Genomic DNA, 24,928 nt, shown 5'->3' on the forward strand with positions numbered 1-24,928 from the left:
TTATGTGTGAAGTTGCGAAGGCCATTATGAAATTTTATCAGAAAGAGGCTCATATCCACTTTTCGATTTCCAGTTTCTATTTTTACAGAATCGTTAAACGGTGAACCGTATGTTCGCTTTTCGTTGAATCAGTCAGAATCGTTAACTGTTTCATCTTTGCAAGTCAGTTTATAGTTTGATCATTAATAATCTTCGTCAGATGTGTGGGAAATACTGTTCAAGTTAAACAATATATTAATTACTTAACATGCGAGCAATTAAGTAATTTGTGTAGGAAGGCCAACTTGATAGAAACCTAGCAAAGTATTAAGAATTTTTCATTCTATGTGCTTCTCAGAACATGAATCATATTTTATTTTAATTCATTAAGGTCATAATTAAATAATGGATATTTTTCAACATTTCCATTATTTTCTTTTTTTTAATGGAAAATTACATGGAGTTGATACATTCAAGTTAATGACGAACGTGATTTACATTTTTGAAGTATGCCCCTATTCTGATATGGATGGCTAATATTAGGGATTTTCTACGGTGATGACATATTTCAATGGAACACATGCATCTACGACCTACTTGAAAACAAATTAGCCGATTAAAGAATCACGAGAGGAATTAAGTAATTCCATATTAATTTTATTTGTTAATATTGTAGTAATAATAACAAAAATATACGAGGAACACGCAGTTGAAATGTTACATACAAACTGTTACAGTAAAAACCAGAAATAAATGGTAATTAGTTTCTAACAATACAAATCAGGGAATGTCATATGTTTTAATAGATGAATAATTTCTGTTCAGAATTCATTCCGCGCAGATTTCATACAATATTACTGCTATTAATATTTATTTTTAAAATTGATGTTTAAGATCACATGCATCTGTGTAAATAATTATTAACTTTGTATCATGTTTAAAAAGAAGAGAATGAGAAGAGAATTCATTTATACAGCCACATTTTTCTAATTAGGCTGTTCTACTTATCTCATACAGAAACTCGTAAAGAAGGGAAAAGTATTCCATAAAGGCTAGTTTGTTAGAAACAAAGCTTAGCATTAACGAAGGTTCTTCGAAACTCGTACTTTCACCGAAGAAGTGTGGTAGCTTTTTACATGTTTCAAGTTTTTACTGCAACTCAAACACCGTTACAGTCGGATCGATATTATAATTCAAATATTGCTGTTAATTTTCTTTTGCGTCATTATCTTTCATCGACTCTACGGGGACATTTGTAGAAGCGTTGTTTATATCAGTGCTTTGACAACCGTAATTCTGCAACAGTGTTGTCATTTAGTGCGAAATTAAAAATCGTAAATTGAACTGGTATACAATATGCATGCGATGCTTAATTTCGAAAAACTGTGTGCGTGAATATTTATAAACATTTGTACTGCAGAACAGACTGCTTTTCGTGAAATAATTAATTGCTCCGTTCTTCAAATTTTATTTATACGTTTCGCAATTACAATTATCCTGTAATATATTATGCAAGAACCAACGACGAAAGGACTATGTAATTGCTGTTAGACGATAGCTACATTTTACATAACAACATAAATATTATAAGTTTGATATCGTTGTTATTTATGTGTTTCAAATAATATTTCGATTTCATAAATTCTCATATCATTTTATAAATAGTCCATTTAAATTACATCTCATAACTTAGTAAAAACGTACTGAATCTTTCTCTTCCATTTTTTGCAATATCACTATTGTAATCTATTCCCAACCAATTCGTAGTAATAACTACAAAAATTAACGATAACAACTCCATTTTTAAATATTCAATCTCTAAATCGAAAATTCACCTCTTGGTCTGAGAAATCGTTGAGCGTTACTACTTAAATGCGACAGATGTCTGTTTCTGCTCTCCCTATTCTACTTCCTCCTACGAGAGCCGGTCCTAAATCGATTCTTTTGCAATAATGCACATATCCCTCTTACTGATCCATAAGTTTTTAAAAGTATAATAATGTTTTACCCATTATTAAAATATATAACCTTCAATCTATCCACTACCGCAACCATTAATAACCTCACGCGTGTTCAATAGATCCACACGTTGATATTTTCTGAAACCGAGATTGAAACTGGATGCTTTCGATCCAGATCGATTCTTGAAACTGATTTTCATGAGAAAAGTGATCGACGTGCCTACTCCTACACCGTCTTCTTAGCTTCGCCGATACCGGTAAAGGGGTCACAGGTTTGACGACGCGGAACTCGGTGCAGCAGGCTAGCTGTTCGAGATATCGAACGGCAATGCCAAAGAGGTTGAACCCCGTTAGCTAAGTTTACGATCGCACGGGGGCTTAGCCTATACTAAGGCACCGGGCTACGGGTGTAAACGCGACCGGTAAACCACGGCCTGTAATTGCCTCGTTCGAGGATAGAAGGTTCTCAGGACGTCGGAACGTCCCGTTAAGAACTTCGCAGGGGGACGTTCTCTTCGTTTCTGAAAGCTCGGCATTATCTCTTTATTGCACCCTGAACGTTATTCTCGGTATTCTTGGAATGTTGTGCCCCCGCCACCCTCCACCCACCCCCCTCGAACCTTGCGTTATCGTTTCGCTTTAAAAAAATTTTCTTTCCGCTAAAATGCTTACGTAGCTCTACCATAACATCGATTTTTCTCTTGTGTTCGTGAAATCATTGTTTCCCCTTTACGAGGCCTCGAGCCATATTCTCGCGATCGATGCTCACTGTACGGCAATTGTTCAGGCATCGTGTTCCGTGGACACCGCGGAGAAATTAACCGTTTATTTTCTTTTTCATCGATCAGCTAGCTCGGAGCACGTGTTTATTTCGTGGAATCGCACAGTTAGAGAAGCAATTGTTAACTCGATAGTTTGGGAAGGGTGAACGTTATGACTGTCCGAGATAGTGTCGTGCGCAGTTGAAAGGAATTTACGTGAATCCCTTCTCCTCTTTTAAATAGATCGGAGATGCAGTTTCTTACGTGTTCCCCAGAATCAGAAGCATCAATTAAATGGGGGGCTATATCGTTTTATCGCGAAGCTGCAATTTCCAAGTTAATAGGAAGGAAAGCCAACCGATCTTATCGGGCATACTTCGCCCGTCCTACGTGGGATGGATGTTCGAAAAATCGAAATCCATATCGGATGATCTGTTCGAAAAATTGCCACGGAAGCTCTAAAGGATAGTAGGCTGATAAATTCAGGAGTTACTGTAGATCCATTCTATGATGAAGCTTTCACAGTGGCAGGACTTTGTGAATGAAAATTAGGTTTATAAGAAAAGATCATGGAGATGAGATCAGTCCGTTCGAGAGAAGCTTCCCGAGGTAGCAAGAGTAACGCTTGGCGATCAAAAATTTGATCCGTGCTTAATCACGTTGCTCGTTTAACCAGTTTCGAGTGATTTTCAATATACCGTTGCTGCTACAATATACAATATCCTCGTTAGATTTCTACAATTAAATTCAATCTTTATACGATCCAATTTCATTCTACACTCTAATGCTTCTCACATGTCATCCGTTTTAAATAACGAGATACTATATTTTTTAATTGAACTTAACACTCGTAGCAATATTTATTACCATAGATCGGCAGTTTAACAATTTTTCGTTCAATAATTTTATAACGCTTAAAAACCAATGAATCAAACGTGAATTATAATCCGGGACACGCGAAGACACGTGAATACGTGCTAATATCTGGCAGCACGTAGCCGCGTTATAAAAGCCGCACCGGCGCCGGGTCCGCCGGGTTTCCCTTTGGCCAGTTTTCAGGCCGGGCATTCTCGAAAAGCAGTCATGGAAATTCAATAGTGAAAGTAAGTGACACCTCATAACGGGGAAATTTCCTGCGTCATTTCCCCCGTGGTAGCATCTTTCAATAAGTGACCTATATTCCGCGTTTGCGAGGACGCGGGAGGGCGCGCTTGGCTAAGTATCAAAAGGGGATATATATCTCGCTTAAGGAAATCTATCTATAGGTCTATATTTACCGGACCACTCGATTCGCCAGTGTCGCGGCGAAGGTGTTCCGTGATTTATGGGCCGTGGCTTGGACATTGCCGGCGTAGTCCTGCTCGCCATTACGGGGTGAGCCTGTAGCCCCCGCGGCTCGGCTCATTAGGCAGCTGATTACAGGAGCGCGGGCTAAATCGAACCTCTACACGTTCGAGCAACGGCGAAAGATCTTGCCCTGCCCCTGCGAAACTTTATTCTTATCTGATCCGCGAGAAACTTGTCGATCGGTTAACGGTCTACGAACTTTTTTACTCGCTTCGGTACGCGACAATTTGCTAGCTGGTCCTGTTCCGATCGTAAAGAGAGACTGCAGGGTGGATTTTGATACATTGCACAGTTTTATAATCACTGGTAACAATGTCTTGGTGTTGTATTTTTTTATGTTAGCAAATTGTATAACGAATGGGTTATTGTTACTATGACAATTGGTATAGATGAATTGAATATATATTTGGGACTGGTCTATAGCCTAGCACAAAAGGGCAAGGTGCATGTGGACGCTGCCACAATTTAATCCATATAACTCTTATCGTACAATATTTTTATCTACTCCTTGCTACGCTTCGGGTACTTTATTGCCTGTGCTGTAACTACGCATCGGCAATGGAGCAAATGCCAAGGGCACGAGACGGATTAGATCAATGATCGAACCGCGTGTGTTTCTTTAATATTTGCGCGAAATTTTTTTATAACATCAACAACGTAAGGTGTTTAACGAAGAAGATTATTTGAGACACTGTTGAAAGTGTTTGTAATGAAATAGTGGAATTCCTATGCCATTGCCGCCCATAGGTATATTTCGAAGAGCAAAGCCTGATAAAACAAGTTGGCGATCGGTTAACTGGATTTATCGCACGGATCTAAGAACTTTTCACTCGGCTGAACCGTCGGCAACTTGCTGGCCAGCCCGATGTTCCGATCGGTATATACAGCAGCGAACAGATGAAAGATCAACAAGAGATTCGAGGGGCAAACTCGAAATTTTCCCTTGACCGAGGCAAGCTCCTGTGAACTGGTAGCGTCCCGGAGTTCCGAGGTCAAATAGAAAAGGGAAACGCCGGCGTGGAGAACGGAAAGGAGGACGATAAAAAAGGATGAAAGGGGAAAGGATGAGGAAACGGGTGGCGAGCGAGGGTGGGGGTGGAGAACGGGAAAGTGAGAAAGGAGAAAACGGGTAGGGACGACGATGTGTTGGACTTTCGCAATATCTCCTTTCATTCTCTCTTACCAGGGGGAAGGAAGTTTCCACTTTTCTCCATTTTATGGCGAATGGAATCTCTAGTGGTCAACGATGGAACTCGAATGTACGTATCTCTCGTACCCCCTTAAATAACGTAGATACTTGAAGTTTCGTTGGCACTGGCTACCCTTTTCGCTCGCCAATATTCCTTAGGAGTAAATTCATGCTAGCAGCCTTTAAGTGGACATCGGCCCACCCTCTGTCTGTCTTCCCCTTTCTTTACTGCCGGCCGTCCACAGATATTTGAATAATTAGTTCCCAGGCTGACGCTGTATTTATAACTTTCCGCTGGCCTGTTAAAGCGTTCTATCGACCGGTATGGAAAGATAAAAATTGCCTTTCTGCTCTCTTTCCCTCGTCCCCTCGTCGACCCCTCACCCCTTTTCAGCCGCGCCCGTTCCGCACCTCCTACCCTCGCGTCTTTCTTACTCTTCCTCCTCCTCCTCCTCCTTCTCGCTGTATCACCGCCGCTTGGCAATCGTTGCGCCGTAATTGTTATCCGTTTCGCGGTACTGAACAACCGCTTATGTCATTGTCTGTGATAACGGCTCTACTTCGCGATGACAATGACGCTCGCGGAACGCGATTATTAGGAGGCAAGTGGAGTCGTTATATCTAGCAATAGATGAATTTCTTTTTTGGCGGTGGGCAGGGGGGCGAGATAAATGTAAGACGTAAACCGGAACACCGCTGTTGGTGGATACTTTCTTATCTTCGTGACCAACGTTTTGTGCGTTTAATTACCTCTGTGGTAAATGCAGCGAATTTAAATCGTAAGACGTTACGGAGTCGCGGCCCGCTCTATGGAATCATTGAATCTAGTAGCGTTATTCACGGTTACGTACATTTTTCACCGATTCTATTTTATTATATCAAAGGATCTACTTCTGGCAAGTTTGCAATCAAAGCGACAAATTGACCGCAGTTATAACTATTTACTAGAAACATTATCCTTCTGTTTATATTATAATTATAATAAATATTCATGCATTTATATGAAGATACGAATACATGTCTACCTATCAGAATTATTTTCTTAATCGTTAAATAAATTCCTTTCTTCTTAATGTAAATGAAAGAGAAATCAACACGAGTCCTATTTAAAGTAATATTTAACTACTTCATTATTTTACACTAGCACATCACATAGCACCAAGACCAGGTAAAACTAGACTAAAGTTAATCACTAGGAGTGGAATAGTATTAAAATTAGGAATCACTCAAGACGAGATTCAGTAACCATAATTTCACGCAACAACGTGCACGTAGATATGTGCACGCGAGTGTAAAGAGAAAATGACAAACAACGTATGGACACGAAACAGTACGATAGATATGCGAAATTGATAAATGTCGCGTTAAATACTTTATATTGTTAATTAGTTATCTGTTACTTAATGCGAAGCACACGTTTTCGTTTTCCAACTGAAACTTAACTAGTAGAACAGCAAAGGTGTGAAAGTAAGTATCGAAAAACCAAAGGAGAAAGCGAATGTTAAAAGTGAAGGGAGAAAAGTGAAGAAAGATTCAGCGTAAATTCTTTTCTTCTCTTGGCCGTTCTTTTACCTTTCTCAATTTATACAACTACTTTGTCTCTCTCTTTCTCTCCCTCTCTCTCTCTCTCTCTCCTTGCGACTGTTTATTTTCCCCCGCTCATCTTCTCACGGCGTTTATCCCGTGGCTTTGCTTATCGTTTCACGTGGTTCTGTTGCATAATTTCGAATGTCCTCGTGTCGGGATATCTCTCAAACAAGGGTAAACAGACGAGCATGCATACGGAAGCCAATGTGTACATTGTATTATAAAACGTTGTTGTATTATAAAACGTTACGACACAGAAAATTACTCTGAACGAAACTCGAACAACCTCGCTAAATACGTACACGTACACGCACACACTACGTTCTATCGTATGCAGACGGTACACGTGTACACGCGTATATGCATGTGCAGGGTGGTGAAAAAAAGGGAGCTCGTCGCTTTAGAAACGTATAGTACCGGCGACGATCAACAAAAATCATCCAATTAACGTAAGTTCGTAAATTTACCTCGTCGTAGCAATATGCAATTTTCTGGTTTAATAGCGCGAATGACGCGCTCGCGTTTCTACGTTAAGCGCGCTAATTGCAAAATAAGAGTTATTGCTACCGCGTACGCCTGCGGTTTTATTATTTTCCGTTATATTTCCACCGTGCGTTCCGCTTTTATCTTTGCGGTCATTTTCAGCTAATACGATCAAACATTTCGTTCGCGTGTACAGATGATATTTCGAAGAAAATCTAACGATGTCGCTTGTGTTAAATGGAGTAGAAAATTGCAGACTGCGCCAATAGGCTTTATTGATATACCATACGTTAATAAAGGCTCGTCTAGCCTGTCATAAAAGCATACAGACTCGAAACGTTTGACGTTTGCAAGGTGCCGTGTACACTTTCGCGACTGGCTCTGGTCCTCCTTTCATTACCCTGATTAGGATGTTCAAAACGAGACTACCAATCCGATACAATACTTCTAGCTAAATAGTAAACAGCAGTTCGCTCGCTCGTGACGTTGAAACGCAATTGGAATCTGTCTCGGAAACGAGACCGCGATATTTCTCGATGCGACGATCTTACGCAAAAAGTGTCGATGATTTTTCAGCAAGACAAAAAGAAAAAAATGATAATAATAATAATAATAATAATAATAATAATAATAATAATAAGGACGAAAGAGAGAACAGCTGTATGTACACGGAGAAAAATAGTAGCGATATGATATTACTTTAAATCAACGGTGAAACGATTTCGTCCGACGCCAGGAGCAGCAGATCAACCCCTTGGTCTCCTTCACCTTCCGGTTGGTTTATCGTAATATCATATGGCTGCGACAACGGGTGGCGGTGCCGTTGCATATTTTTCTCCACGCAAATAACGTATAAGAAGAAAGTACGAAGAGTGAAAAAATGGAAAGTTAAGAGAGAATGTATATAATATAATTATAGTAATAATAATAAGTATACAACAGAGATAAGATAATGTAATATATCAAGGTATTCGAAAAGTTAGAAGAAGTACAAGTAATGATATTAAAAAAGAGATAAGAAGTAAGAAAAGAAGTACGAAACATATCTTGTAGTAAAAGGGTAAATTAGATAACGTTCGTAGCTAGCTTGCTTTGAGTTTTGGTACACTTACACACTCGTCTAAGCCCTCACTCCCTCTCTCTCATCTTTCTCTCTTTCTCTTTTCTTTGCTTACTGGCCTTAACTCCTCCTGTATCACCCTCCTGCAAAATATCCGTGTTAAAACGACACGTACGAAAAGAAGCGATGTGCGTCGACGGGCCCTATATAGAACGTATATCGTAACTGTTCTAACGCGATCGCGGCTCTTCGTCGATCATATTTTCAACAGGGTTCCCGTTCTCCCGAGTGCTCTTTCAACGTTACGTGTTCTCGCAACGATGTTTCACCGATGCCGAACGAATAGACGGAACACGGGATTATCCTAGCCGATTAAAGAATTAACGTTGAATACAGGGGAAACTCTATTAAAATTTAATTAATTTGTTGAATAAAAGTTGCAAGTTGGAAAAGTTCTTAAGCCTCTTATTGAAATCGTTGTTTGGGAAAGCAAATTTTAAGTGGATTTTAAAGTTATAAATTTAATTAAGAATTGTGCTCTGCGTTTTAATCTCGATGTTATAATAAACTTGTTTTTCAGCATTTCAGCGTCAAGGCGCCGGGTAAACTGTAGTCCGCGGGGAGGATTTTTGTTTTTCTTTTTAATTGGTAGCTGCGGATTATAACGAAACCTCTCTGAAACTATAAATTAACATGTTACAATATGTTTAACACACATATATACAATTTTATTACTTACTACACCCAGGAAGCGTTAAAATACTATTCAAAGTGCACGTATCTCTCGGGTCAGAAGAACCATATGAAAAATAATAAAGAGGAAGATTGATTCGATCGTGAGTTCCCCTCTATAAATGAACCCCGTCTTTGAATGGACCTCTTCTTTTTTTTTCCTCGCATTATTCTTCTCGCTTACAACTGCGACTGCGGTTTGTACATCCTTGCACTGTTCGAGCACTAACGACAATTTAATGGATCCACTCATAATGACAAAAAACCAGAGTATTTCCGGGCCAGTTCCTTCTATCTCTTCAGATTATACTATAAATAGCACGATACATCGTTTTACGGATAGCAGAGCAGCGCATTAACGTGCTACGAGGTCGAATGTAATTTATAACTAACGTTACAACCCCCAGTTGAAAAATTTCACGTTAAGACAATATCTTCGTTTCACGAAGCGGCCCCAAGTTTTTCTACAATCCCTAGATATTAATCCAGACATCTCCTTTGAAAAATAGAAATATAATTATCAATTTCTTCTTCTCCTCAACTCCAAACGAATCATCGCTCAGGCTGTTCGTTTCTCAGGTACGCGTAGCTAATTCCTCCGCCCAAAGTCGAGGCGAAACTTCCGTGTACGCACGTTTCCCAACCAACGACCACATTTAATAACCCTCGACGCGAGCAGGCAATCATTTAATAGCCGAAATTTGGAAATCAGTCTGTCTTCGCGAGCGCGAAACCTGCACACCCCCGAGCGTTCACCGATAATAAACACGGACGCGTGCAACCCGCGGGGACAATATCAGGATTAATAAACCAGGTGGCTAAACCACGCCTACCGTACTTCACCAAGAAGGCTGAGTAACCGTGGCCGTTAAAGTTTCTAGTCTAATCTCGGGATAGGCGGTTTCGTTCCGCGGGAGAGCCTCGCCTCGAAACCGAACTCCCCGCCGCTGCATCCGAACGCACGCGGAAGGGTTGCCCCGGCTATTATTTATGAGTGTTGTTTCGTACTCGAGCTGGCCGCTACCGTGATTATCGTCCGCACGCCAACCGCCTCTCCTCCTCGCGGCGCGATCTTATCCGGCGCCTCGTCGTTCGCCCGCCGCCTCGAAGATACGGGAGGACGCGCGCGAGAATTTTCCACCGCGGATAAACGAACCTGAAGAGAAAATTTATGGCCGCTCTTAACCTTTGGCTTTGTTACCGGACGCCGCGCGAGGCGTAAAAAGAGGGAACGGTAATTCAATCGCGAGCGTGTACGACCGCGTCTCTCACTTTCCTCGCGGGTATTCGGTTAATTAATTGTCACGGGGCAAGCGTTTACTGCCGCGTCGAACGTCCGCCAATTCTTGTTTGCTCGCTGATTCGCTTTAGCGTTACAGGGTTGGTTAGTTTTCGAATTCGTCGTCCGATTAACACCGCGCGTTTAATATCGCGGTTAAACCGAGGATAGTGTATGCGCTGGCTGGTCCCTCGATAGGTATCTCGAGTTGTTTCGGTTATCTTCGGAGAGGCTGTTATTTGTTCTTTCAGGTAGGTTAATTGTTGTTGCTGCCGGCGGCGTTACAAGCATAGACCATTAACCAAGATTTACTTGCACGCCCGACGAGAGCTCGGGGGGCCGCTAAGACGATTGTGGATTTCTAATAGAGGTGTTTTCGTCTAGCAATCGATTACCGTAGAATCTGGAACTCAAGGAGGCTCGTAGAGCCGGGGTCTAGCCTCGCTGCTTCGTACCCGGCGTTCTCCGTTCTACGTGGTTTTCAACTCCCTTCTCTGCGCGTCGGGGCCAAGCCAAGATTTGTAGTCGCGGCATAAATTCGAGCTTTCGCCCTTCTCCGACTTGCCTTAATAGATTAGTGGCCCCGATAAAGGCGTCCAATACGTGTTTGTGTGTATTGAACCGTTCTCTCTCTCTCTCTCCCTCTCTCTCTCTTTCTCTCTTTAATTCACTAGTTACTGCTTCTACCAGCGACTGATTCGAATTAATACATCGATCGTTTCTTTTGTCCGTCGAAATCGACGAATCGTACGACAAATACGGTGATATGCCGATGCAAAGAAATTAAGATCCATTTGACACGTATCAGTGACGCGTTCGTTTGATTCCATAAAGTTCCGTCAATACGGAACCATCGTTCACCACCGTTTTCTTGTGTGCAAACGTGTCCACGTCGATCCATTTATCACCAAACTATCCGATCTATCATACGACGCGAAATTATCATTGAAGTGACACGGAACTGTCCCTGAACGGATGCATCGCTAATAGGTGTAGATAGAGCTCTAACCCACCACTTTCGTTCCATTGGGAATTGACTGAGAGCCTGATTACCTAATCTCGACAAATTAACCCCCTGACATTTTATTCGATTGCAGCATGCTATTTATTTCGAATCTTTCTACGTTCTTTCAGCCAATAGTATATTCAATGATGGAAGTTTTTAAATACACATCTCTGCAAATGATCTCAGTATTTTTACTACATCTGCCGTGTTCGTCTCTGCCGAGTTCGTTCACGAGTTGCGCACGTAGACCGACAGGATGGCGAGCGTGTAAAAACATTTGCAAAGGACGAAGAAGTGGAAGAAGAAGAGGAGCCACATAAACACATAATTACGTAACTGAAATGCGGAGAAACGTGTATACACTAAACTGTCAAATATTGATAGGCGCAAGTCCGTAAACGTGTTCGAGGAGGAGGCAGACACCGGTGTATGTGCTCTAGACACACAGCGACAGAGGAGAAGTTTCATGCATAACACCGAGAGAAGGTGAGCACCCAGAGGCATACACGAGGAAAAGGAAAGCGAAGTGGCACGGGTAGAAGGCGCTGGTAGGACAGAGACGGGACGACGCATCGTGAGGAACGGAGATAGAGAGAGCAAGAGAAACCGATCCAAACGCTTAAAGAGCCACGGGGGTGTTCAACAGCGTTCCGCACTCGACGACGAAATGGCCTCCCGCCGCTTTATCGAAACGGGAAAACCAATCCTCTCTCTGCACCTTCGTTCGCCTTTCGCGTATGTGCCTATATTACCTTCGATCCGCATCTCTGCAACCCCTGGCCAGCCCCTACAGGCACCGCCGCTTACCCCGACCGGCTGCAGCCCACCACCTCCAAAACCACCCCTTCCGTCCTCGACCCCTACGGTAACGCGTTCGGCATCTCCACCCGGACCAGCCTCCCACACGAGCCGGCTCGCTGTGTTCTCAGCCGGACGCAACCCTCAGGAATTTCATTTCGTATCCCAGGCTAATTATATGCCGGGGTTTTACACACGCGCCCGTTTCTCTTTCGTTCGTACGGACGCGTCTTGCTCTTGGCACCGTCGCCGCTCTCGTCGAACGTTCATCCCCCTTTACGCTATAGCCACTCGCCACCCTTAAAGGACCAACTAACTAGGAAATGGTACGTCAAATCTGTGTTGTCTGGGTGAAACGTTGAGGGATCGTCGAAGGTGGGAGGGTGGTGGTTTCAGTTCCTGGGGTGTAAAGTGCAGGTGTGTCCGAGCGGTGAATCTATTCCAAGTTTGATGGATCTACCCGCGTGTGTACGTCTATGTATGTGTAATAAAAGAAATTGCTTTTCGAAAAAGAACGATATTACGTTCCACAAGGCAATCTCGTACGCGATATCGGGCATTACCGTCGAAAGTAATCGCGGAACTAATTTAAATTTGTCGGAGGTCTTAAATTCGCCCCGAGTTCTCTTAAAATTTTTACAATCGCAGCTGACCTAATTATCAGTTTTTCCATAAATTCGAGAAAAATAAACGGCCGCCCGTCACGCGTAAAAACGAACTTTCACGATCTCTTCTAAATAATCAAACTTCGCCGGATTGCTCAAGTTTAAACGAGCCGGGGCGACAAATTCGTTCCCCGTTTATCGAGAAGTCGTCCGTTCGGGACGCGAATGTCTTCTAATCGCGGGAACATACGGTCGCAGTTTCATCCAGTTGTTGTATCCAGGGAAAGTAATTTATCCGAGGTAGCGATACCGGGAAACACTCGAAAAAAGGACATTCCGTGCGGGAAAAGCGTATTATTGCGGGGAGGTTCGTTCTAATACGAAGGTGCTGATAGCTGTGATTGCTCGACCGACGACATAGGGGTGGGTTACCGTGGCTGTAGCGGTGATTCTGTCCGCAGCCATCCAGTTACCACCACGAACGTACTTCCACCTTTCAGCTTCCAGACTCTTTCCCTTCGTTCTCTCTTTGCTTATCCATCTTTGCAGGCATTCGCGTCTGTGTTGCGTCTAACGACGATCGCCGTTTTCCTACCTGCGACCATCGCTCACTCTCTCCGCGTCGCGATTAAACCCTCGCGAAATTACGATGATTTTATGCGTACTCGAAAACACGGTAAAGTTAAAGATGAAAAAGTTGACACGGAAAAATATCGTTTAATTTTCTCAGATAAAGCGCGAGCCAGTCTCGCGTCTTTTCCTTTGGAGGGAAATTGAATTTCTAAATCAAAACCAGAATTCAAAGTGATCGCCTAATAAGCGTGATGAAATTAACGCAGCAATTATTACGTACGAGAGTACATTAGGTAAGAAGTTGCAATGTTCGAAAAGCACCTTCTACAACACTAATCGATCAAAAGCTATCACCATACTAAGTAACTAAAATTATAGATTGGCAACTTAATATAATAATACCTACCCTGGTGCAGAATTATATTGCTCGCTTAGAAGCACCGATTGGACATAAATCACGAGCGATATCGCACGCCTTACGTAAACGATACGTAACTTTCGAATCGAACATTTCCATACGCGCGCATCCTCAACCGAGCACAGTAAATTAAAGCGTTTCTCAACGACTCGCGATAACCGAGCGGCCAGTAACGAAGTTTATCGTTTCAACATTGTTTCCCGCGGTATATTTTTCCGTTTCCTCCTCCTTCGGCTCCCTCAGCCGGCCAGACGATATATCAGAGCTTATTTGCAATAATAATTCTCGGTTTCTCCGTGGCGCAAAAAAGGGGCGCGCGGGCCGGCTGGCGGTGCGTTCGCGACCCCCTGGAAATGATGTACGACCCCGATCGGTCGAATCGAAGTAGGTGGACGTCCCCGCGGGGACAAACGAGCGCCGATTTACATCGGAAATCCGGCTGCGAAATTGCGGGCGAACGGAGTGCCGGTTTATCGGCACGATTTGTATAATCGTCAAAGTTTTTGGGATCGAGCCGGACAGCAGTGCGCGCACGTCTCCCCCCGAGCAAACTCGATCGATCTTCGCCACCGGGAATCTAATTTTAACCCGCCAATGTCAATTTGCTCCCGCTTACTGATTACCGCTGCCGAGCCGTCGTTTCTCCACGAATTCTTCTTTTAACGGCTACGTGCATCCGACTAATCGAATCGGCGGTTCCGAGGAGGGAACGGTCCCTCCCCGCCGAAAAATCGAAAATCGGGACTCGACTGGTGCAACGGCGTCTCGAAACTTTACCTCGCTTTGCCGGGGGAGGGGGGAGTCGAGGAAATCAAAGTTGAATTTAAATCAAAGGCTGTTTCTGCGTCCGATGAAATGCAATTTACCTTTAATCAGTTCTGAAATGAAGAAATTTCCAATAGATTTTTTCCAGCGATTATAAAAGTGTTTCGCGTAAACTATTGCCGCGAATATTTGTCCCACGCGTTAAATTAATTTCTCGCGAATTACAGTCGTGTCCATGCTTTCCGTCTGCAATTTTCGTCGATGCGTCCAGTATCGAAGCTGGACGTCGAAACGAATACCAGCGGACGTAATGTAATATCGAATTAATTTTCGTAAGGGGAACAGGAGAAATATGAAGCGCGCGCGGTTATAAGGGAGAATAATTTGTCCCCGTGAAATCACTGGTGACATTTCGCGTGGCATTAAAAGTAAATTAAATTTGCGTTACTCCTGACGTAATCGCCGCGCTGTTCGAAGCTTCGTTCGTTGCAAGCGGCTCTCATTGATTTAATTATTTCCTGATTTCATAAATTCTCGTGTAACATAATACACGCTCTCGCGTCTTTCTTTCGGAAAGCTTTAATTCAATCTCCACCGTTTACGCTGCTACCCGTGCTCCGCGACTGACCGGGCTACGTTTCAACGTACCATAAGAGGAGGAATGGGTTTCAATTGGTGTTTGAAAAAAGGACCGGCCGGATGTTTTAATGGACGAATGGATCTTGTAACGACCCACTGTTTAGCCGTAGTCCAGGAAGGTTGTACCGGGAAGATACATGGCTGGGATACATTGTCTCTGGTGCGAAATACATCTCTAGCGCAAGCACTTCTCCCCAACAATACCTAGGGGACCGTTGGTAACTACCTGTACAGGTCAGGTTTCGAAGTATCGCCACCTTCGAAAGAGGTCACCAAATGCGTCCTCCCGCCTACGGTTTCTACCACCGCTGGAAAATTTACCGTGTAATTGGTCACTTTGGGATGCTGCCACTGTCCGAATCCGATCAATAAACCAATTAGGAAGAATTTATCGCCGGGGAGGATTGTTACGGGAACAAATGCTTCTATAATATTACGCCCATTTTTAATCTCTACGGTCAAGAAAGCTTGTTCCAAGGAGGTAAATTGTTCACTGTCATCGAACGGGAAGGAATCAATAGCGGGGCGTGGATAAGGATCGAGCCATTTATTTTGGCAGCGGTCTGAGTCCAATTCCCGAGGAATCGATAGCGCGACCATCGTGGTCGCGAATTAACATTACATTCTTGTTTAGTAAAGATCGACGCGCTTTCCCGCTGGGAAAAACCGCTGCGCGTTCATTTCGAGCAATCGCAGAAGTCGTCGGAAGAAAGGGAGAGAAACGTTGACGCGAATTTGCTCAAGTTAACTCGATGTTACTCGTCTTAACGCGACGTTAGGCGACCGTGGACACATTTCACAGTCGATCGAACCGACGGAGAAAATATTGTCACTGGCAACACTCGGGGAATGCCGAGGAACGCCGGAGAGCCGGCAAAAAGTGTTTTCAGCCATAACAAAATTACGGGTTCGGATAAAACAGGGAATGTCCCGGGCCCGTAATTTATTCGCGAGGAACCACCGGCGTATTCAGCGCGTAATGCCATCCGGGGGCCAACTGAAACTTTTCACGTCCGCGTTTCTAAAATATCTCGTTCATCGTTTATTGTTAGCTGCATTGTAAGTTGCAATATCCATAATAATAACGGTAAGCACGAGATACTCGGGAAGGAGCTACTTTTTCGGTAACTCCATTATACGTGTAATTACCGACTTTACGAGTGGAGCGGTAGGGAAAAAGGTCGCGGACGATTTACGCCCGCGGGAGCAGCTGGCAAAAGTTTTCGGGGACGGAACACGGACGCGCGGTGAAATAACGCCGCGCAGTACCTGAAACGTAAATCATTTAGGAACCATTCTTCGCCGGTATATAATTCGACGGACGACGAGAGGCTGAGGAGTATGAAACTTCATCGAGCGTGCCCGTTGCTTTAACGGTTTATCGATCGGCGCACCTGCGTGCCTCCTCCTATCTTCCGCGATACCTTTCGCATTTCACGCTCTTTGGATGCGCATGCTTTGGGCAAAGGACGCCTCGAAGCACACAGGAAGAGCTAACAACCAGTCAAGGATTTAAAGCTGGGCTAAGCTCGACCCACCACCCCCTATTCCCACCCCCGTCCCGTTCACCTTTCGTCCCTGGTGCAATTGTAAATAACAATGCCACCAATTCTCTTCAATTTGGCAACGCGAGTTACCCACCAGCGAGGCGCGACGTCGTTCGCTCCGCGTCCCAGCAACTTTCCGTGGGAACGTCGCATTTTTCCGGCCCGGCCCCGACCGTAGACCGTGGCTGGCTTCGCGTCAAACTAGTGGAACGAACGAGCTGTCCTCCCGGCTCCCTTAATTCGAATCACGCGCGGATTTCGTATTCCGTCCGAAAGTTTTACATCTCGCCGCATTACCGAGTCAGGAAGTCAAACTGACCCGGTGAGATACTGGAGCAGAAAGGAATTGCAACTTCCTACCCGGTTCGAACCGGGAGATAGAGGGTCGGGAGAAGATCTGACGCGCGACGGTAATAGTTTGCCTCCGCTCTTCTCATTCGTTTAAATTGCGGCTAACAATTTCTGTCGATCGTACGGCCGCGCGAACTGTACTACCTTATTGTATTATCTTAATGAGATAAGTTAGATTGCTACTTTGGCGGGGAAGTTCGCGCTGGAATATATGCTCGTCAAGGTGGCTGCGAGATCGATGCTTCGCGAACCGGTTCTATAGTCGCACTCGTCTTAAGCGAGTCTGAATCGGAGCCTCTGTTGACGTTCCAGCTCGAGGCATCATTGAGAGCCAATTTTCATCAATTTCGAGGAGAGATTGAAATTCTCGCTCCCGATACGGTTTCACGGGCTGGTATCGTTAAGCAACTTTCGCGTGCACCACTGTCTCGCTGGCTTGTCCTCTCGCGTACGTTGGATTGCTAATTCTTGCGCAAGTTTCTCCGAACGCTACGCTCGTACAGTACCCGTGCAAACCGCGTGCATCCTCTATTTTTACGCGCGGTTAAAATTCCCGCGAGCAGATAAACGGTAGGAGTCCACTTATAGTATTTCACGGTGGTAACGTGATTATCGTCGAAATAAATGTATCTCACCGTTCGTAGCGAAAACTACCGCGTCCAACCACTCTAAACACGACGATTTCGGTCGAGAAGCATATCTCTTTAAATTAAACCGCAAACACGGACTGTTTGCACGGATGAATACATTATTCCATCCTTCGATTCCCTGGTTTATATACGCCGTGAAATTTATACGAAACGAGGTATAAACGAGCAGAACAAATATTGGCCCGGCCATAAATTAGAGCGCTTTGTTTGCGGCCCGAATTTATTTATCGCCGGTGAAAATGGGCATCGGTGGCGAGGGGAGGGCGGAAAATTTCAAGTGATACAGACGCGCTTTGAGCGGACGGTTCGCGAGCGCGTCGAGGCAATCGCGTTATGGCGAGCGCGCCCGCGGAAATTTCATCGCAGTCTTTCGAGCAAACACCGGCCACGGTCCTGTGCCACGCGTAACTCGCGCTCGACGGTTAATCCCAGCTCGAACCGGTCTATCGAAGTCAATTCCGCTGGCCCGCCGCTGCCTCTGCCGTGATACACCAGCACGCGAACCATCCTCGCAGGACACCGATCATTCTCGCGTATCCGCGTCGCGAGGGCACGATTCACCGAAGAGGGGATGCTGGTGGAAGTCGAAACGGTTCCGTTTAAGCGATCATTTTTGCGACTCTGGCTGAAACGCGGCGACAGAGGCTCGACGCGTGCACGCGAACGATCGCAGCCCGTGGGTCATTTCCTAAGGGATGCAGACTTCCCGTTCCGTAGCAGTTCCGAGCAATTTACTATTCATGCCGTTTCGATGTACGCCTGGCCGCGGGCTGTTGTGATACGGGCAACCAATCAAAAATTCTCGTCGAAACAACCAACTGGCCAGCCATCCGCGCAACAAGCAGAAACCTCGGCTCACCCCCCAGAGCGAGGGTGAATTGTTGGCGAGTGAACGGGGCGAGGGTGAAAGAGAGAGACGGAGGAATGGAAAGCTGGAGGGACAATGGGAAGAGGGCACGGGGGTTTCTCTGGCCGGGGAGGGCCGCGCTTGCTCCTCTGTTGTTGGTAGGCCGTTTCGTTTGTTGACGTTTCATCCGAGCACCGCGGGTATTTCATCCACCGGGTGGTCGGTGTGCGGCCGCGTGCGTGTGCACCACCGCCGATGTACGCTCGCCGTAGGTACACCCGGCGTACAACGCGCCTGTTGAGCTAGAGAAAAGAGCACTTCGCTCTCGCCCCTTGGGCTATAAAAGTAATTATCACCGGTTGTTTACGATTTAGCGTGCGTGCGCTTTTGAGATCGCGTCTCGACGCTCCCGTGGAACGGAAACCCCGCGCGCCGCCCCGATATTATGACGAGTGGTATTAACTGCGACGAGCACAAAGGGAAGTATCGACGCCGGAGTGGCTTTAAACTGAATCGTTGCCTTGAACGTTGCCTGGGGTCGAAGTCATTTTTCTGGTAAACACGCAGCCGATCTGTTTTTCCCTCGTGTTTTCGGTATTGATCCGTGTGGGTGTCGATTTCTTTTCTTTTTTTAAGTTACGATTCGATCTATTTTCTTTCTTGTCGATTATGGTTTTTAAATGGGGTGTTCAAATAATAAGGACGGCCCCGTTGAGCCCGTTGGGAAATTTCAATCGAAATTAAACTGTTTTGACAGAGACAGAATTTGGTGGATAAATATCATACTAATGTTGTTAATGTATAATGCCAAGTAGCGATCGCTTCGAATTGTTTGATTATTTTTAATTACATTTTAATTACATCGAATTAATGTTCGAAACGTTTCCCTCGTTCAAATTCATGTTTGCTTTATAAAGCAAAGTTTCTCCGTTCTTGTGTTATAACAGTCGCTACGTAAACAGAGAGACATCCACCTGAGGAGCTTCTCTAATTGATAAAGTAACGATAATTGATCGAAATCGAAACATCCTCCGACGTATCAACAATTCAACGTTAGCTTTGTAAAGTAAATTGCCCGTAGGAAGAACCGGGAAATTTCCAAAGTAAATCCACTTGGAGGACAAAAGAAGAGCATTCGCTCGAAGACACAATTCGCTTCAAGTTGATATCTCTATCGGTTCCCGAGATGTACGACTTCAAAGTGTAGCGTTTAAAATGTAAGGGATGCTGAATGGCGACTGAAATTCTTGGAAACGCCGTGACCCACTTTTTTTCTTCCTAGAAATACACACGTAGCGCGAGGGTGGCAATAGTGAGAAAAAAAAGAGAAGAAAAAAGAAGAACCCGCTGACTCAGCTTCTCTCAATGATCGTCGCACAGGTGTCAAGCTTGGGATAGGTCAGCTAGGACGTGCGAGTGGGTGGGTTCGATTGTGCGAGCGAGAAAGGGATAATGGAACGATTGAAATTACGCTTCGATATAAACGACGATGTCTCAACGAGGGTAACGCGCATTGACGGGAAATAAAAACGATTTTAAAGGTGAGGATTCTTTTCTTATTACCGCGTGAGCTTCGATTCTACGATTATTTGCGATCATACACTCGCGTTTGTAAATATTTCACTTCTCGACGAAGAGGGGTTGATGCGTTTTCCCTGCGAAAGATTAGAAGACATTTCGTCTATTATAAAAAAAGTAGAATTTTTGACGAAGTTGGTTCCAACGTGTACCAAGTACGGTACTAACCAAATATTCTTAGCGGGACTAAATATTCAAAGTTTCCATTTAGCAGGAAAGTTCAAGAACGGTGCGTAATTTAATATTGAGCGTACTCGAGCACTTTCTAAGTAGTCACCAACTTCTCGGATTCCGTCCGAACTCGGTTCCGGCGTCGATCGTGAGAAAAGCGTCGACAACTGCCTTGTAATAGAAGCTCGATGCATAGTATCGTGTTGAAGTTTCGACTGTGATAAAAGAGAGTTCGCCCGCGTAAATACAGATTCCGCGCGCGGACCGGGCGAGGAGAAAAGATTGCCGGGGCGAACGGCGAAAGCAACGGTCCATTTAACCGTTTTCCGTTCCCCTTATTTAATTTATTATTAGTCCTGTCCCGTGATCATTTCGCCAAATGCCATTAGTCCCAACGAGTGCCTCGAGAAGAATTGGTTCGAGAAGTGCGAGCGCGCGCGCGCGCGCCTCTCTCTCCGGCATCGCGATAATTTAACCGTGGCACGAAAAGCGCGGGTGGATTTAATTCGACGATTTAAAGGGAGGAGCGCGCGGTTCGAGGGAAATCAGAAGGATGAAGGACGGTACGAAGGGGGCGATGGATCCTGGTGTCTCGTTCCCTTTAACGATGGCACGGTTACCTACGAGTCGGTCGCACGCACACGATACCACGGCAACGGGGGGGAGTTCGTCGTCGAGACGTATGCCTTGGCTTGTACACGCGCGAGCTCTTGCGCACTTTAGTGCCGGGAAGCATGCCGCCAATTTCCAACACGGCTCGACACTTAACCCTACCGGGAAACGGACCGTCCCCGTTTATTCAATGCCGCCACGTCGGCTCTACGTCACCGTTGATGGACTGGCTCTTCCGGTGCGTTAATGTTGCGTTAAGCCTGCGTTCGCAAATCCATTCGCGTGTGTACGTCTACGCCAGGTTCCACGCATTATTAGCCGTGCACGGCCGGGGAAAATTGGTCAGATGAATTGGAGTTAATTTCCTTGGATAGTTCCGTGTATGGAAGGTTTACAGCCGGGATTTTATAGACCGTCCACCCCTGGCTGGGTAACCGTACGACCGGCCACGCGATTTGCTGACGGAACGGACTACGAGTCGAACGAAGGCAGGTTAATTATGTGTTGTTATTTACGGCCTATAAAGATGAAATTCATTGGTTCCTTTTTCCCCTCCCCCGTTCGTTTACGACGCTACTGTTCTTTCTGCTCCCCTTTCGTAATGCCTTTGCGTCTTCCTTTCTTATATAGCAGCCAATTTTTCGTCCACCCCGATCAATTTTTCTGGCCACGATTCCGTCGTTCGATGGTGGTCTATTCGCGAGAATTTTCTCAGCTCCATCTATGGTATATCGTAAAATTTATATTTCTAAGCTCGTATAGGTTGATAGATAAATTGGGTCTTGTATGATAATTCATTTTTCTATTTCTGTTATATTCTTAGCGACTTATAGTTATTATCAGTACACAAAGTGCAGACCGGTTCCTAGTTATTGTAATGTCACGTAGACATCCGGAACGCTACATCGTGATGGTACGGCTGAAATAATTATTAACTTAATTGTGTTTGATATGGTTGATGATATCGTGTATTCTATTATTACGCTATTATAGCTCGCCGTGTCGAGTATATCGATTTGTCAAATGCACTTAGCATCCTAATCCGGCATTATTCGAGTTTCGGGATATTACAGAGCCACGTAATTGCTTTTTGTTGAAAAGTACTCGGGGCGATGAATATTATATTAGTAATGCGTATTAATTGTAATGGAACAAATTTCATGCGGCTGTTCATTTCGCGTGGCTGGCTCTCCTTTATTTCGTATTTCGTATCTAATTGAAAATTAACATTTATTATCCGGAATTTCAAGATTTAATATATTTATGGTACGTCGTACCGTATAATGGCAGGCGTAATGGAATATAAATTACAATTCGGTATATTACACATTGCACTCTAATTCTTTCTGTTCGATTTAACTCGGCTGTGAAGTTTTCTTTCAAATTCAGGTTGCTGCGATCGTTAAATTATGCAGACTTTTAATCATTATACCCATTATGACTGTACAAGAATCACCGAAATAATTAAACACGGATATTTAATTATAATTAAAGCACTGTAGCGTCGTTTTTCGAATATGCTATGCACGAATTATTTTACGTTCGTTACATCGTTATTAATTCGAAAAGCTGTAATTACGCGTTGTATAAAAACTATTCAAAATTTAAAGATATACGTAACTATCAAATTGCAGGCGGCGGTAATGATCGCGAAAGTAATCGAGAAACAAATAAGCTGTATAGAGCGTTTTATTTAAAGGAAGTCTTCGAGCGTTCCTTACTCGCCAAAGCTTTTAATGCGACACGACAAGCCTCAACTTTATATCTCGGTGATAAGTTTCGTTTGGGAGATTAAAAGTCGAGAAACGAAAGAGCGGCCGTTGATTCTTTTAAAGAGTAACGATGCGAAATCGACAGCAGTCATGGTTTGGTTACGAACGATTCAGAGTCGACGGCGATACAAACTTTCGACATTAACCGAAGCTCAACTTGGTCTCTTTCACACGCCAGCGATCGTATTTTTGCCTGACCGCAAAATTATCTAATTGCAGGGGCCATCAAATATTGACCCAGTTGCTGACGAACTTCGGGACTCTCTTAGATTAAACGCTGGTTTGCGCCGACCATGCTGTCCTCAAACTCCTTCCTCGTTTCTTTTCAGTATCATTGCGACCGAGAATTCCTCGTTACGATTCCCTTATCTGTATTCTTATCGCGTACTGCTCGATACACGCGCCTGTAGACGGTATCATTAACCGAGTTTATTGAACCTCTCACGCAAGTACACATCCGTGACGAGCTGATTTAAGTGACACTTAAAAAACAGTGTATCTCTATAATCGACGCTTTTCAGTAGAAAACTTAAGCTCGATACGAATTGTTTGTTAAAAAAGCTTGAATGGAGATTAAAAGTTTACACAAGCATTTTGTGTATTAACAGACTCGCAAGTTTGCACGGTGCAACCGTTGAATAAACCGCAAGATGCGCAAGCTGTAATGGATTTAATGCAATCTCACCGTAATCACGTGTCGATATTAACTCTTTCCCTTCTGAACGCGTTTCCGTATTTGCTCGGAGAAGTTCTTAGCAGCGATTTCGTCGCGGTATGCATAATGCGAGGGTAAACGCGGTCCCGGGAACGTCTTCCTATTACACGAAGGTATGCAGATGAGCGGTGGTTATGCCGCGTCGTATTTTGGATTTGTAGATGAGGGCTGCCGCAATCGGTGGAATTCTCTTCGGCCCCGTAGCGAGGGAGCAGAAAAGTACGGGAGTCGTGCGGGCTCCCGCGCGCAGTTCACCCGGGCAAAACGATAGTCGATAAACTTGCGCTCCGGGACTTCTTCTGTTTTTCCTGAACGCGTCCGATGCGTCTCCGCGCTGGATATTTCTCAAGGTATCGCGCTTCTTTCCCTCGCGTGCAAATTACCGGACTCGTTTGCGAAACTTCGCTGCGAAAACTTTCGGGAGACGTCTCGATTTATCCACCCTCCCCGCCCCTCCCAGCGGAACTTTTTGCGATCCAGTCGTTCATATTAATTGATTGCCCGGCCATCGCGATTGAAATTGATCACTCGATGCTTGCTGCGAGACCAGGTTGAGTTTAAACTCGATTTTTATCACTGATTTCGCTTCATCGCTCTTTACTCGTTTGATTCGTCGAATACACACGTGCGTACGTGTGTATTTTCTGTTGGATTGTTTCAACGTGTCACATCTTGTGTTAAGAAATAGAATTATGCATGTAAATGGTGAAAAAGACCTATCGATTCGAGTGGGCTACCAATTGTTTATAAGATAATTGTTTATAAATGTAGAGGGTCTGAAAGAAAAGCACATGCAGACTTTGCTTCGTCATTTTTCGAAGCGAGAAGACTCCAGATTTTCTGTCGACTGTCCTCGGTGTTCTTACAGCTTTCGTAGCGTCGAGGTATCTCTAGAAACCTGTATAATCAAAACTCTTTGCAATAGGATACCATCGAGGTTTTACTTGACGCATCCGTTTTCAACAGTCTTTCATTGAGAAATAATTTTTCATCAGCTTCGAGACTTCGATCACGGAATTTTCCATGGAATTAAACGATCGAGAACGGAGGAAATTTTCCGATGAAAATGCTGTTTAATTTCTAAGAAACGTTACCATATGCTATGAAATTATGACTCCATTGAACAAATGGTCGCGAGCGTTTTCACGTGCCTCGGTTCGTTCGCGGAGCACAGTAAGCAATTACCTTGAAATTCACGTGGCATCGCGGAATAACCTTCCATTCGTATCGTTGCGTTCCTCGTTCGCCTTTTCTTTCCCCATCAGAAAAACGTGAAATTCTTCGCGTACAAGCCACGGGGACGTAATTTCGTATTGTCTGGGCGGAGGGGCTGTTCCATTAAAAGCACCCACCTCGCAATTCAAGTACGCCATTCGAGCGCATGCATTATATTGGGACTATTTACTGTCTCGAGTATTCTTATTGTTACGGAGTAACGAGCCTTAAGCTGGCGACGTCTCCGAATAGGATCACGGATAAATAATAAATTGCATATAAACCGAA

The 24,928-nt window shown here is 44.4% G+C and overlaps 1 protein-coding gene across 8 annotated transcripts in view; it reads right to left on the reverse strand.

The window, feature by feature from the left end:
• LOC143424087 (uncharacterized) overlaps nt 1–24,928 on the reverse strand; it is a 496,432-nt gene that overhangs the window by 17,554 nt on the left and 453,950 nt on the right. The window lies entirely within an intron of this gene.

The sequence above is a fragment of the Xylocopa sonorina genome, chromosome 5, assembly GCF_050948175.1.
Source record: "Xylocopa sonorina isolate GNS202 chromosome 5, iyXylSono1_principal, whole genome shotgun sequence".
In the NCBI taxonomy this organism is placed as follows: Eukaryota; Metazoa; Arthropoda; class Insecta; order Hymenoptera; family Apidae; genus Xylocopa; species Xylocopa sonorina.